Below are 12955 nucleotides of genomic sequence, written 5' to 3' on the forward strand. Positions count from 1 at the left end.
GAAATATGCAGATGCTTTAATGCACCTTGAGCTCTCTATGTTGTGTCTATTAGAGCTTTGCATATTTTATGACTGTATGTACCCAAGATTTATGTCTGTAAAGATGTTTTGTTCAGTTTTACCAACTGAGAAAAAACTGTAAATCATTTGATTATCTGTGAAAGTGTTGCACAGATGAGAGTCAGGGAAGGAAATGACTGAAACAGAGAGAGAGAGGAGGAGTTGAAGTTACTAATACAGAGAACAGCGGTTGGTGAAGGAGGCGGAGTAACAAGAAGAGAGAGAAGAGAGAGGTGGGGATGGACTGTCAGGCAAGCAGACAGGCTATATCCATCGATACAAATGATAGAGGACGAGAGACAGCAGGAGCCGAGTGCAGTGTAAGCGTCTGGTGCTGTCAGCAGCTTTAAATCACACTGGCACCCCGCAACAAAAAAACACACAGCACTATTGTGCCGCTGCCCTAACAATAATGCTCAATTTATACTCTGGACCCTGCATTCATTTTGTAAACACTCTGTTCTGTTCTGAGTGAAAGTGATAATCCACAATGTATTCATTAAAAAATAGTTTTATGCTCGCTGAAGCTGATTAAAAGCTGTGGGATGTGTCTTGTGTTGGTAGTTTATGATTTAATTCAAGAAACAACTTGGCAGTTTGGGTTGGCTGTAGCTCAAGTGGAGGAGGGCTGGCGGTTCAGTCACCAGCTCCTCCTGTCTACATGTCCTTGAGCAACACATTGACACCCAAATCTCTCATGAATGTAAGTCACTTTGGATAAAAGTGTAATGTAATATAATGTGGTTAGCATGGCTATGTAGATGAATACAAGAGAGTCACAAAAAATGTATCATTATATCATTACTGTCCTCACACTGTCTGTGGTTACAGTAGACAGTCTTTTTTTCTTGTGAATGAAAATAAAAGTTCCCATGAAAGTTGCCAAATAAAATAATTCCAGGTTTCCTGTTCACAAGCTTTGCAGCCAACAAAGAAACCTTCCTGTCATATGTCAAGACAAAAACTCACAAATCTTTTAAACTGCTCTATCCAAATATTTCCACTGATTTCCAAAGACATTTTTCTTTTGGAATAAGGTAGTTTATTCCAGAGGAGTTATCTTTTTCTGATTATGCTCTAATCAGATCAGTATGATATTTATTGCTCAAGTATGTCCACATATCCAAGGAGTTTTGACTCTGGATGTCAGCTGTATATCTCTCAGTGTACATTCATGCATCGCCACAACAAACCTGCCATTCAGATTAAAAACCTAATAAAGGGTTTCATGTAAACAACTGTTTGATTATCAAGTGATTTCTTGGTTCGTCAGCATGTCTGTTTCTACTGTATGTGGTGTGATATAAGATGATATCTCATACCTCATTCATCATGGCTAAGTAGAGGCACAACAGAAAGCCATAAAAAGTCTAATTTGATCATTATTGTCTTACTGATTACAGCTAATCTTTTTCTTTTAAGAAAGAAAGTACCTGTGAAAGTTGCCAAATAAAACAATTCCAGGTTTCCTGTTCACAAGCTTCTCAGTCAGTATAAAGAAATGTGCCAAGACAAACATTTAAATGTGTCTTTTACATGCATTTCCACTGAATTCAAAAGAGAATAATGCAGTTTATTTTAAAGGAGTTTTTTGTGATTTTGTTAGATCAGGATCAAGCAGCGGTACAGCTGTATACTTACATGCAGCGCTAAAACAAACATACAGAAAGAAACCAACTGACATACACATATTCTACTCAATCAAGATTAATAATGTAATAAAATTGTTTTATGTAAACACAGCAAATGTTTGATTAACAATTATCATGATCATTCAATGATCAAAGTATTCTAACTGTTGTTAGCATGCAGGTTTCTATTGTATGTGTGTTACAAGATGATATCTGCCTCAGTTGCCTTGTTTAGATTACAGCTACAATTACTGTGGCCTGCTGAAGGTCAGGTAGTTGTGAGCATAAAAAGACAGATCTGTCCGAGCAGCACGGTGATGACGATGGTGAAACCAACCTAAATTCTTGAAACAACAGACGCTTTGGTCGTAGAGTGCATTGGACCATGCACAGTGATGCGGGGCAGGGTGTCTGTGCCTCTGTCTGCGGCTTGTGTCCACTGAGCCTCCCTACGCTGAATGGTGTCCAAAATAGATGCTGGCTTTATTGTTATTGGACCGCCCTCCCAGCAGAAAATCACAGTGTGTGATTTACTAGATGTTTAAATACCCAGGCCAACCACATTCGTTCATTCATGAGTTTGTCTTCCCACACATACTGCAGTCAACCCAAAACCAGCGCAACTGTCTGACACTGTAACAAAGGAAGACGAAACATTATGAATTATAAAAGCTAGTGCAAGATCTGTTAGAACAGACTAGATGCTGCAGTTAGAAAATCCTACTTTATATGTTTAGTTTAACACATTTATACCTCCCAGGCAGAGCAAAAACATAATGCATCTACTTTCCAAGTTCATATTTGTAGTTTCAACATCCAATCACAGGCTTATTTATGAATAAATTCCTCACTACAGTTTAACAAGAACACTTCAACCAAAAAGCACTAGATATTTCAGCTGTGAAAAAAGCTGCGATGTTCATTTTCTTGCACACAAGAGGACATGTTTTTTTGAAAGTGCAACAAAATATGGATGCTACAATCAGTATTGTCATCAAGTAAGTCATACCAGCTGTTTTTCTTTCCAAATGTCAAATGGAAACCCACAGAGTCAGGAATGTATAGTCTTACACATAACCTTTCTGTGTTTGTTTTTGTCTTCAAGTTGAATGGGGGTGATGGACCCGAGGACATGTTCTCTCCTCATGTACAACGACATATTAGGATTTAGGCATACCTGTGACACTCAGTCCACTGCCTTGTTAATCTCTGACTGCCTCATCAGTGAAATTTGAACACTATCAAAACAAATCAATAGAGAGTTGGCACTAATGAAGTATGTTCACACCTTGACATAGTATAGAATAGTGTCTACTTGGAATGAGGATACACAGGGAGGTTTTACTGCAGTTTAGTAGGTATTTTGTGAGGTATTTACCAGAAATGACTGTGTACATCAAACTACAACTGATTCAATAAATACATTTAAATCATTAGGCACTTTAATGTTGATTTTTTTCAAAGCAAGAATCACAAAAACAGGAAATATTGCCTTCAAGATTAAAATGCTTCACAAATATAGCTTTAATGTTAAAAAGACACAGCATTAAAAAAAAAGGTTGTGTATTCATTATGGCATTAAGAGACATAGCAGACAGTCAACACAATGAATTAATCAAAACCGTAACCTTAGATCTGCTTGCCTGACTGATGAGTGAAAGGGAAACCTGAGTAATACTGTATTTAATAATGAAGGAGAGAATCTAAGATGGTTCAGACTTCCAGCATTAAGAGCTCATGTCCAAACCAACAGAACAAACCTTTTGTAAAAACTGGTTTAAACAACAAGACCACGTTGCCACGAGGGAAGGTGACACATCTACAAAAGGAGCACAATTATTTTAGTAATCTTAATGATTATGTACACAAACCTGATTTAAGTAAAAACTAAAAATAAGTGAAGAATTACATTATTCAGTACATTTTGCATGTAAGTCTTTCTCAACAGTTTGTAGCCCTGTAATCCCCACTCAGGCTCATACTGTCAAGTTAAAAAATAGAAATTTATGTTAAATATCTTCCGCAGTGCTGACTGCTTGTGAAGTGTCTTTAAGATGTAATCACTTTCTTTCCTCACCTCCTATAAAATTATATATTCATTTAAAGAAGACCTTTGATTATAGCACCCCCATCAGGTTGACCAGTGTTTGTGTCAAATATTGAGACAGTGTTAAAATGGATCCAGTTTCAGTCTGACACACACGCACGCACACACACACACACACACACACACACACACACACACACACAAAGGTGATGAGTAATCTCTAATCTCACATATGTTGAACAAAACAGCATCTGTCTACACTGTGCAGCTGGAAACAGATGGAAGATACTTCAAAGACGCAGCTTTAGTTTTTGAATGTAAACAACATATTCACTGAGTTTTCAGGGGGAGTCTCAGTATGGTGTACAATGTGATAAAACCAATTCAATGCTAAACTGTTTTTAAAGCTTTAAGACTCCAGCTCTGGCTATGACCCTGTGAGAGCTCATGGTTCAGCTCTGAGTTATTATAACGGTGCTGTAATGATGTATCACACTGCATTGCCTTTTTCAATAGTGCCAGAACTGTCTTCTTGGACACCAGTTTCCCCTAGCTGGCCTTTGTTCGCCTCTCAGGGTTTATACCTAAAATGTAATAACACAGAAGCATGTAAGAAATGAAGTGTGGTAAGTAAAGATTACTTGCACTTAATAAAGAGCACCATTGCATTCAGCAAATAAAAACTCTAAGATGTTTTCTCATAATAGTGACCTCTGAGAAAATATGATTAAAACAGACCAGTTGTTTCCATTGAGACAGTATCTGAGTCATCCTTATTTCAATGCATTAGGAGTGTTGGTATATTTTTACTTTGGAACAGAACAGGGTTAAGCAGATTTTTAGAACAAACTTCAAGATAAAAATAGCAATTATAATACTCTCCTTGATGATTTCAGTGTCTTAAATGTTAAATAAATATCACTATAATGAATATCTTCATGGTCTAATCCAGATCCGTAATCTCCAGTTGAGCTCCTGTTCTTATACCAGATAGATGCCTAAAATTGCAACTGCAGTTTATTGTCACAAGGTTACTCCCCTACAAGTAAATTACTTGTTATCAGATTACTCCACTGACTAGTGCACAGGAGACAGTCGTGAGGGTTGGACCGGCCCCTGGACACAGCCTGTGCAAACTTATCATTTATCATCAACAGGTTTCATCTAATAAAAGTGATGGTGTGACTGTGTCTGGGGGTGTTTTCTTGGTCCCCTCATTAGAAATATGAGCACCAGCGTGAGGCTTGCTCGCTCTGTTTTGATGGACACTTCCATCAGGATAATGTGCTACATCACAAAGCGCTCATCATCTCAGCAGGAACATGATGGACAGTCTGCAGATGTCAGCACAGTAAAGGCATGAAGTGAAACAGGAGCACTTTAAAGATGTACCTTTATCCACGAGTGACCTTTTCCTGAATATTAATGAATTCATACATTCAGAACAAGAAGGTAACCCTAGAATCATTTTGGTATAGATGACAACTTCACACAAACATAATGAATTAATAGTAAATGTGTTCTGGTTGTTACCAGAACTAAACAAAGAACTAAATACTATTTAGCAGAGTAATGATTTATAATATGAGCTGAAATGAAGGAGATTTGGGAATTAGGAATAAGACATTGTGATTATCTCCATGTCATCTACTTATTTCTCTTTCTCTTTATTGACAAAATCAAGGTGAATGAAAAGACTGGAAAAGCAGACTGCATTTTGCAACATTTGTAATGCAATGCATATCATAAGAATGACATCACTTAGCTGGTACATATATATTCATTCAGGAAACCTCAAACTACAGGTTTTAAATTCATTTTCTGTGAGGAAAAAATCTGTCAGATGTCATTTTCCTTTTTGGCTTCCTGCTTTAAAGTCTGTATCTGCCAAATGGGAGCTGCCATGGCAACAGCTCTTCAACTGACTGTGAGGGACTTGTACTGCAGAAATTATAACAAAGGTTTATACTATATTAATGCAAAAACATGCCAGGTACTGCATAAATGATCCACTCAGTGAGATAACAACTTGATTAGGCAATCAGAATAATGTAGAAATGTTTTTTGTCTATGAAGATTTGATTTTGTTGATGGACACAGTCTGTGTGCTGGAATTTAATGCTGGGGTAGGTACAGTATATCACCGTGGCCTGACCCTGAAACATACCCGGACTGTGGGCAAAAAAAAAGCCTACCTCAAAGGGACGATGACCTTGAGGGGAAAACCAAAACCCTCAGCCAGTCGCTGCCAAGTTCATTTTATCCCCGATGAAAAGGGATTTCTGAATCTTTCAACCAGCAGAGAGCTGATAAAGGAGTTTCACAGATTTGTATGGGTCAAAATTGGATAATAAGAGGAAGTTCAGTGTCACACACACACGAATGCACGCACGCACGCACGCACGCACGCACGCACGCACGCACGCACGCACGCACGCACGCACACAGGCACACAGGCACACACACACACACAATCAGACCCTGGTCATTTTAGGGGACATTACATGGACTTAACCTAACCTTAACATTATTGATATATTTTTTATTTTCCTTATCGTATTTGACTTTTAATAATGGAAGATTTTACTTTTTACTTACTCTGCCCTCTTGCCCCTCATAACATACAGAGTGCTGTGTTTGAACTTAAATCTAACCTCAACCACTGACCCAAATAACTTTTTCCCAATTGGGAACACAGCTTTTGTCCCTATATGGGCAAGTCATCCCCAATTAACTGGTCTTAAGTTTGAAATGTGTCCCCAAAAGTAGCCTATGACAAACCACACACACACACACACACACACACACACACACACACACACACACACACACACACACACACACACACACACACACTTTCAACACATTCCAATGATGCTGATAAACTGCAGCCAGCAGCTGGGACACTTTGGAGGCCATGTCTCAGTGCAGATGAGGGATTTTCTCTGTAAAGCCTTATGTGAATGTGCTGATGGCCGGTCAGCTGACAGCAGAGACTCAGATTTCTCTGAGAGAAAAAAACAGGTCACACACCTGAGAGATCCATTTGGAGCACAGGAAGTCATGTTACTCTGTAGACCAGTTCCACAACTCCCTGCTACCTATTGTTATCAAAAAATGCATCATAACTGTCACATCCGCCAAGAACAATACATGTACAGGATTTTTACATGAATGCAAAGTGTTCTCTTTCAACTTAAGTGTGCAGGTTTTAACTCAAGCAGAAACTAAACTAGCTGTACACTGTCTTTTTTATCTTTGTTATGAGATGCATGGGCGGTGGGACAAGTCCCATCCACGTTAAAATTATTAGTTAATACTTTTACCATGTTGATAATCAATCCATCCACTCAGCACTGTTTTCAGAGTGCTGTGTCAGGGCTTTATTATCAAACCCACTCTGCTTGCTTGAGAGAATTTGAGACATTTCGGAGAGACATTTTCACTGCTACCTTACACCCGGGTAGACTCATATGGATATCTCACATACAGCATACACACCATGAATATGTTTTGTTATGCTGCCAACTGAATCTTCAGTAGTGTTTCCCCCTCTGGCCTCACCCGCAAGTTCCTGCTTGGCCCATACACTTTACATTGTGATGACATCACTGATTTTAAAATCACTTTTCTCGGTTTGATGAAAGTTTTACACATATAACACCACCACAGATCAAAAAGTCATAATAGAAAGAGTCATAATTGACCTTGTCCTGCTGTTAGGTGTCCTGTCTCACATATATACACATGAGTGCTTGTTGATTATGCTCAGACGTCAGGTAGCTGAGTTAAGGTGGGTTACACAAAATCTTCACCGGAAAATAAGCTTGGTATTTAACTAAATGTTCATACTTTGTTTGATCAGCTGTTGCTCATAGTCCCGACACTGACTGACAGCAGCTTCACTGTTCACTTACCTAAGTGTTACTGTAGTAATATAGAGTTCCCTGTTAGCTGATTGGTTACAGTGCACATTCTAGAATTACAGTATAATGGAGCTGGGTTAGGGTTAGGGTTAGAGTTAGGGATCGGCTACTGTGCATGTAGAATTATCATATAGCTGGTTTGAACTTGGTATTTGACCTTTAGTGTGAACATAATCTTAAAAAGGAAGCACTAAGTGGCTCGATTTTATTTGATTGTTACTGTGGAATAGACTGGTCTATCTTTTGGCTGACAGTCTCTTGGTTTGATATCATTTTATCTCCCCCAGACAACATGGACTTAAGGAGGGTTTCTTTTTCTTCTTCAAATAATCTTACTTTCAGTTAACTAAAAGCTAAATCCCTTTTGGACAGGGGCTCTCCATTTTGACAAATAATTGACTGATTCTCTCCATGTTACTCATTGATTAGATATCATTAAAAAAATTGCAATTACATTCAAGCATAAAGAGAACCTCAAGTTTAAATAAACAATGATTGGTTATGATTAGAGATGGCTCAATTTCTGTACTTTCAGATTTTCAGTGTCTTCAGATGTGTGATATGAGGCTAAACATTTCCTCTAGATGTAATTACAAAATGTTCCCCACTATTTTTCTTGTGCTAATATAGCCAGATCAAAGTATTATAACCCAAAAAAGCACCAGAATACAGGAAATGGCATCTTCTTTGTTAAAAATGTCCTTGGGGAAACCCTCAGACACCCCCCATGTAAGGTTGTCCCATGGTTAAGAGTCTTAAATCTGCATAAATGACAGCCTCCAAGTTGTTTTAGCTGTTCTTATCGCCTTGCTGTTTAGTAGTGTGTTAAACAGGATGGTGCAGGAGGACAGATCATGAGGTCATTACAGGTTTAACACCATCGGGGCATGAATTAATGTTCTCAGGAAATTTCATGACCTTCTTTCTATTACACCATTATGTGTTGCATGTAAAACAGACATTTTGGCCTGATGGTGATGCTGTTAGATTTGGAAAAGAAAGAGATCAACTTCTGGGGAGCATTTAAGTACTTTTTACATTTCATGGCAGTTTATCCATTAATTCTGGTATTCCTTTTGTTAAGATTTGAATTTAATGTAACTCAGATGATGGCAGCAGAGCAAAGGCCAGTGTGTCTGAAAAGAAGTGGGATTCATCTGTTTGGTGCCTTAAACTGCTTCAACTATAGCATGGCTCCTTTGTCATTTGAGTAAAAAATGACTTGTGCAACCTGCAGAGATAATCAACCATATGCCCTGTGTGCAGGACTGCAACTTCTGTGTCCCATGTTTAATTTTCATGTGTACATCACCTCACAGGAAACACATCATACAGACAAGAAAAGCTACTGATACTTTGCACTGTGTAGACATATTTATATGCTGTCGTTTTATTCATTCATCCATTTATCCATCCATTCATTCATTCATTCATTCATTCATTCATTCACAATAACAGCTTCATGTCCAGTTCTAATAGTCATCCACAAGGTGGCAATACGTACATATATCAGCTGCAGAGTTGAAGGGCTTACATAGGTTCTTTCCTTTAAAACAGCTCTTCATTCAGACAGTAGTTTAGACAACGCTGCAGGATTCACTGAACCAGTAAAAATATATGCTTTTGCCCATTGCAGTATTATATTTATATAAACCAAATATTTCAGGAAGATGACATCCACATCCCAACCTCAAAAACATCACATTGGTTTGTAATGTTGTGTGTCTTTCAGGGTTTCAGCAGAGTGGTCAGGCCAGTTTATTTATAATACAGAAGATGTGACTTTCTGAAGTAGTAAAACTTCACTTGATCCCTATTTTCTGAGATGTTATACTTTTATTGTACTTGTTTCTAATAAGTATGGTGAGTGGTTACTTCATAGATCCAGATGTTTCCTGCAAATCAAACAATGAGTTGATAAAACGTGTTTATCCAGCAGTATAAGCAGTCAGACCCAGTACCAGTAAATGGACTCACTACAGCAACAAAATACTGTTTTTGATACTCTCTTCTCGTCAATACTACTTACCAGGACTTTGTTTTTTACTTAAATAAGTAAATGAGAGAGGTATGGTACCGCAATAATAAAGTAATCCATCATATGTGTTTCAATGTTTATTCAAGCAGAAAAATAACAGATTTGCATTGTTATTCAGAAAGCATTTTAAATGACTGCAGTCTTAGTTTTATGATTGTATATCAAACTGTGTCGAGATGATAAGAATGAATAATTTAATGGCAAATGACTCAGATTAGCTCAAATAATAACATTAAATCTTGATTTTCTTCATCTTACAAAAATGTTAATCAGTTGTGTTGAGTACAGATAGTACACAATAGATATTTACTTCCACTGAACTTTAAGTAATGGGGGAACAATGTGTTTGTTTATATACTCATTATTGTCCTAAATATTATTATTATCACAGATGCAGTGCAGTTTGCAAATTCACTAATTACATTTCAGGCACAATCTAATAATTCATGCTAACAAGGTTGAAAGCTAATCTAGATTTACCAAATATCTGATTTGTTTGGTGAGATAATGAGAGCAGAGCTGAGCTGGATCACATCTCCATACGATTAATAACAACAGCAACTTCAAGTCATAGTGAAACGGCTTCAGACATCAACAACTCTTTAGACATCATTTGTGAAATATAATTTTTAACATCAAAGCTGCAGAATTTATTAGCAGATTAAATAAAGTGGATGAATGATGTAAACAAAAAAATATATAAGTGTGTAAAGAATTGCACCTGTGTAAGTGTGACCTTTTAGTGGAGGAAGAAACATGTCAGTGTTGAGTGTGAAGCCTCTTGGTTTTCTTTAATATTTTTATCGATACAGGTCAGTAGGTCCATAGTTGTGATTATGATCAACTTGCTCCCAAAGTCATAGGAGTCATAAGAGTTTTATACTGGCTTGGTTTAAAAAGTATTTCTTCTTGTGGGACATCAGTGAAGAAATGATCACACAGCTGAACAATAGCTGTAAAGGTTTATTTGACTGGTGGTGATGGACACTCAGAGGACAAATGCTGCCCTCTTGTGGAGATAAAACGTGGTAGAACATGAAAATGAGAAATGAAGTGTTGAATCCATCATCACTGCCACTTTTTCAGGCTCAGACATTACAGACTGACTGCAGGTCTTTTTCAACATGTCAGTGAAGAAACAGATGCTGCTACGTATTACATATACTTTTTATACTGTGAACATTTGCACATTTCTTGTCAATATGAGTTCATTATGTTGTGCCCTCCACTTCTGCCTGCTATTTTGCAGTCTGTCTGTCTGTCTGTCTGTCTGTCTCTCTCTCCCTCTCCCTCGCTCTTTCTCTCCCCCCTGCAGGAGAGGAGACAGGTGTCAAGGAGTCAGGCCACCAGCTGCATCAATCATCATTAGTCCCGCATATATATAGGCCGACCTGGTTCTGCCTACATCTCATCACTGGATCGTAGACTCTGGTAACACAGTCAGTTATTTCTCTATCCTTTTTGAATCCTGTTTGCTTGATAGCTACATTTAGTTTAGTCCTGTTTCTCTGTGTTGGCAGTTTTGCCTCCACCTGACTCTGGCCCTCTCGGTCTTCCCCATTGACTCAGTACGTCTCCCCCCTCTGCCTGGCTTCCCTCAGCTTTCCCTCAGCTTTCCCCCTGCCCTGCATGATCCAGCTTCTCAGTCCTGGGTTCCAGCTCCTGCCCCAGTCTCCCAGCTACCTCCCTGCAATAAAACCTCTCTCAAAACCAGTCACAGCCTCCTGCCTCAGTGTTCTGTGCTTGGGTTCACTCGCCTAGCCCCTTAACACTTTATTTTTAAACTTAACAATGTGAAGAGGCAACAGGTCTCTTCTCTCTTCACACAACAAAAAATTATATTGAAAGAAAAAAAACTCTCTGTAACAAGAGTTCTACATTTGATTAAAGTATTTCCACCTTTCTTTCACTGATCAGGATTTGTCTTTTGCTGTCACTTTTTTCAGTTCTTAAAAGTTCTGCCTTCTGTCATTTTTATTTAGTTTTTTTTTGCTTTCAATTCATTATTATTCGCTTTTAATGTAATCTTTGGTTCTTGGGCACATTTAATCTCATATACCACTTTTTCAGTTGTATTTTTCTTTGATTATAATGCAGCACAGCACAAAGACAAACTACCTGTATGTGCAAACGTATTGGCAATAAATCTAATTCTGATTCATATTAGGACTGTTGACGGTATCGTTGTGAAAGACTGCAGGTTTTCTGTTGATCCACTTGGTGATGCTGCCAGTCTCTGTTAAAAATGACATGAGGGGACAACAGTTTAAATGCAATAATAAAAATAAATGGAATCAATAATTCTTAATAACATTCATGAATTAAAGAAAATGGACACGAGAAAACAAGCAACATGTCTTTTAATACTACTTCTGAAATATTGGTGTATTGTTGTGACATTTTCTTATTAATTAAGGGTTTCATGAAACTGTTGATGCTACAGTTCAGTAAATCGTAAAAGTAATTGGACTTGTTGATTTGTTGCCTCAGTTGAAGTCCACTCCTTTGTTTCCCACAGTATTTGCTCTGACCTCTTCTTGGGTATTTAATTTTTTAAAGATGTTTAGTGCTGCTGAGCTGATTTTTGATTATATATGAACATTTCAAAAGGACATTTTATCCATAATTTCAGTTCAGTATTTAATCTTCTATCCCAGTGATAAGAAAAGGTAATCATTTGCAGGCCTCAACTGAGTAGGACGGCAGGTAGTTGCGTGGTTTGGTGATAAAAAGAACTTAAAGCCACTTTCATGGACGTGTTATGTATTCATTACCATAACCGATCCTGGACTTTAGTAGCCTAATCATACTGAATTGCTTTTTCGTTCCACTTCACTGAATGAGATGAACTGTGGGCGATGATTCAGAGGTCTGAAACCAGGCTCAGAGGTTAGTGGCTGAAAATGATGGAAAGTAATGAGTACATTTACTCTGGTACTGTAGTGTATATACAATTTTGAGGTACTTGTACTTTACTTGAGTATTTCCATTTGATGAACTTCCACTCCAATTTCAGAGGGAAATATTGTATCCACTACATATATTTGACAGCATTATTTACTTTTCACATGAAGATTATATAAGATGATATTCAGGGTTAGGGTTAGGGATATAACCAATGGTTTCCAACTTTTTTGGCTTTTGACATCTTACAGTGTGTAGTCAGGGTCACATTTCAGATCTCTTTGAATTGTTAACAGCTCCACCAAATAATGATTTCTCCCTCTAAACTTCTCACACGGTTTCATTTCAA

Source organism: Scomber japonicus, chromosome 11 (assembly GCF_027409825.1).
Source record: "Scomber japonicus isolate fScoJap1 chromosome 11, fScoJap1.pri, whole genome shotgun sequence".
Lineage (NCBI taxonomy): Eukaryota > Metazoa > Chordata > Actinopteri > Scombriformes > Scombridae > Scomber > Scomber japonicus.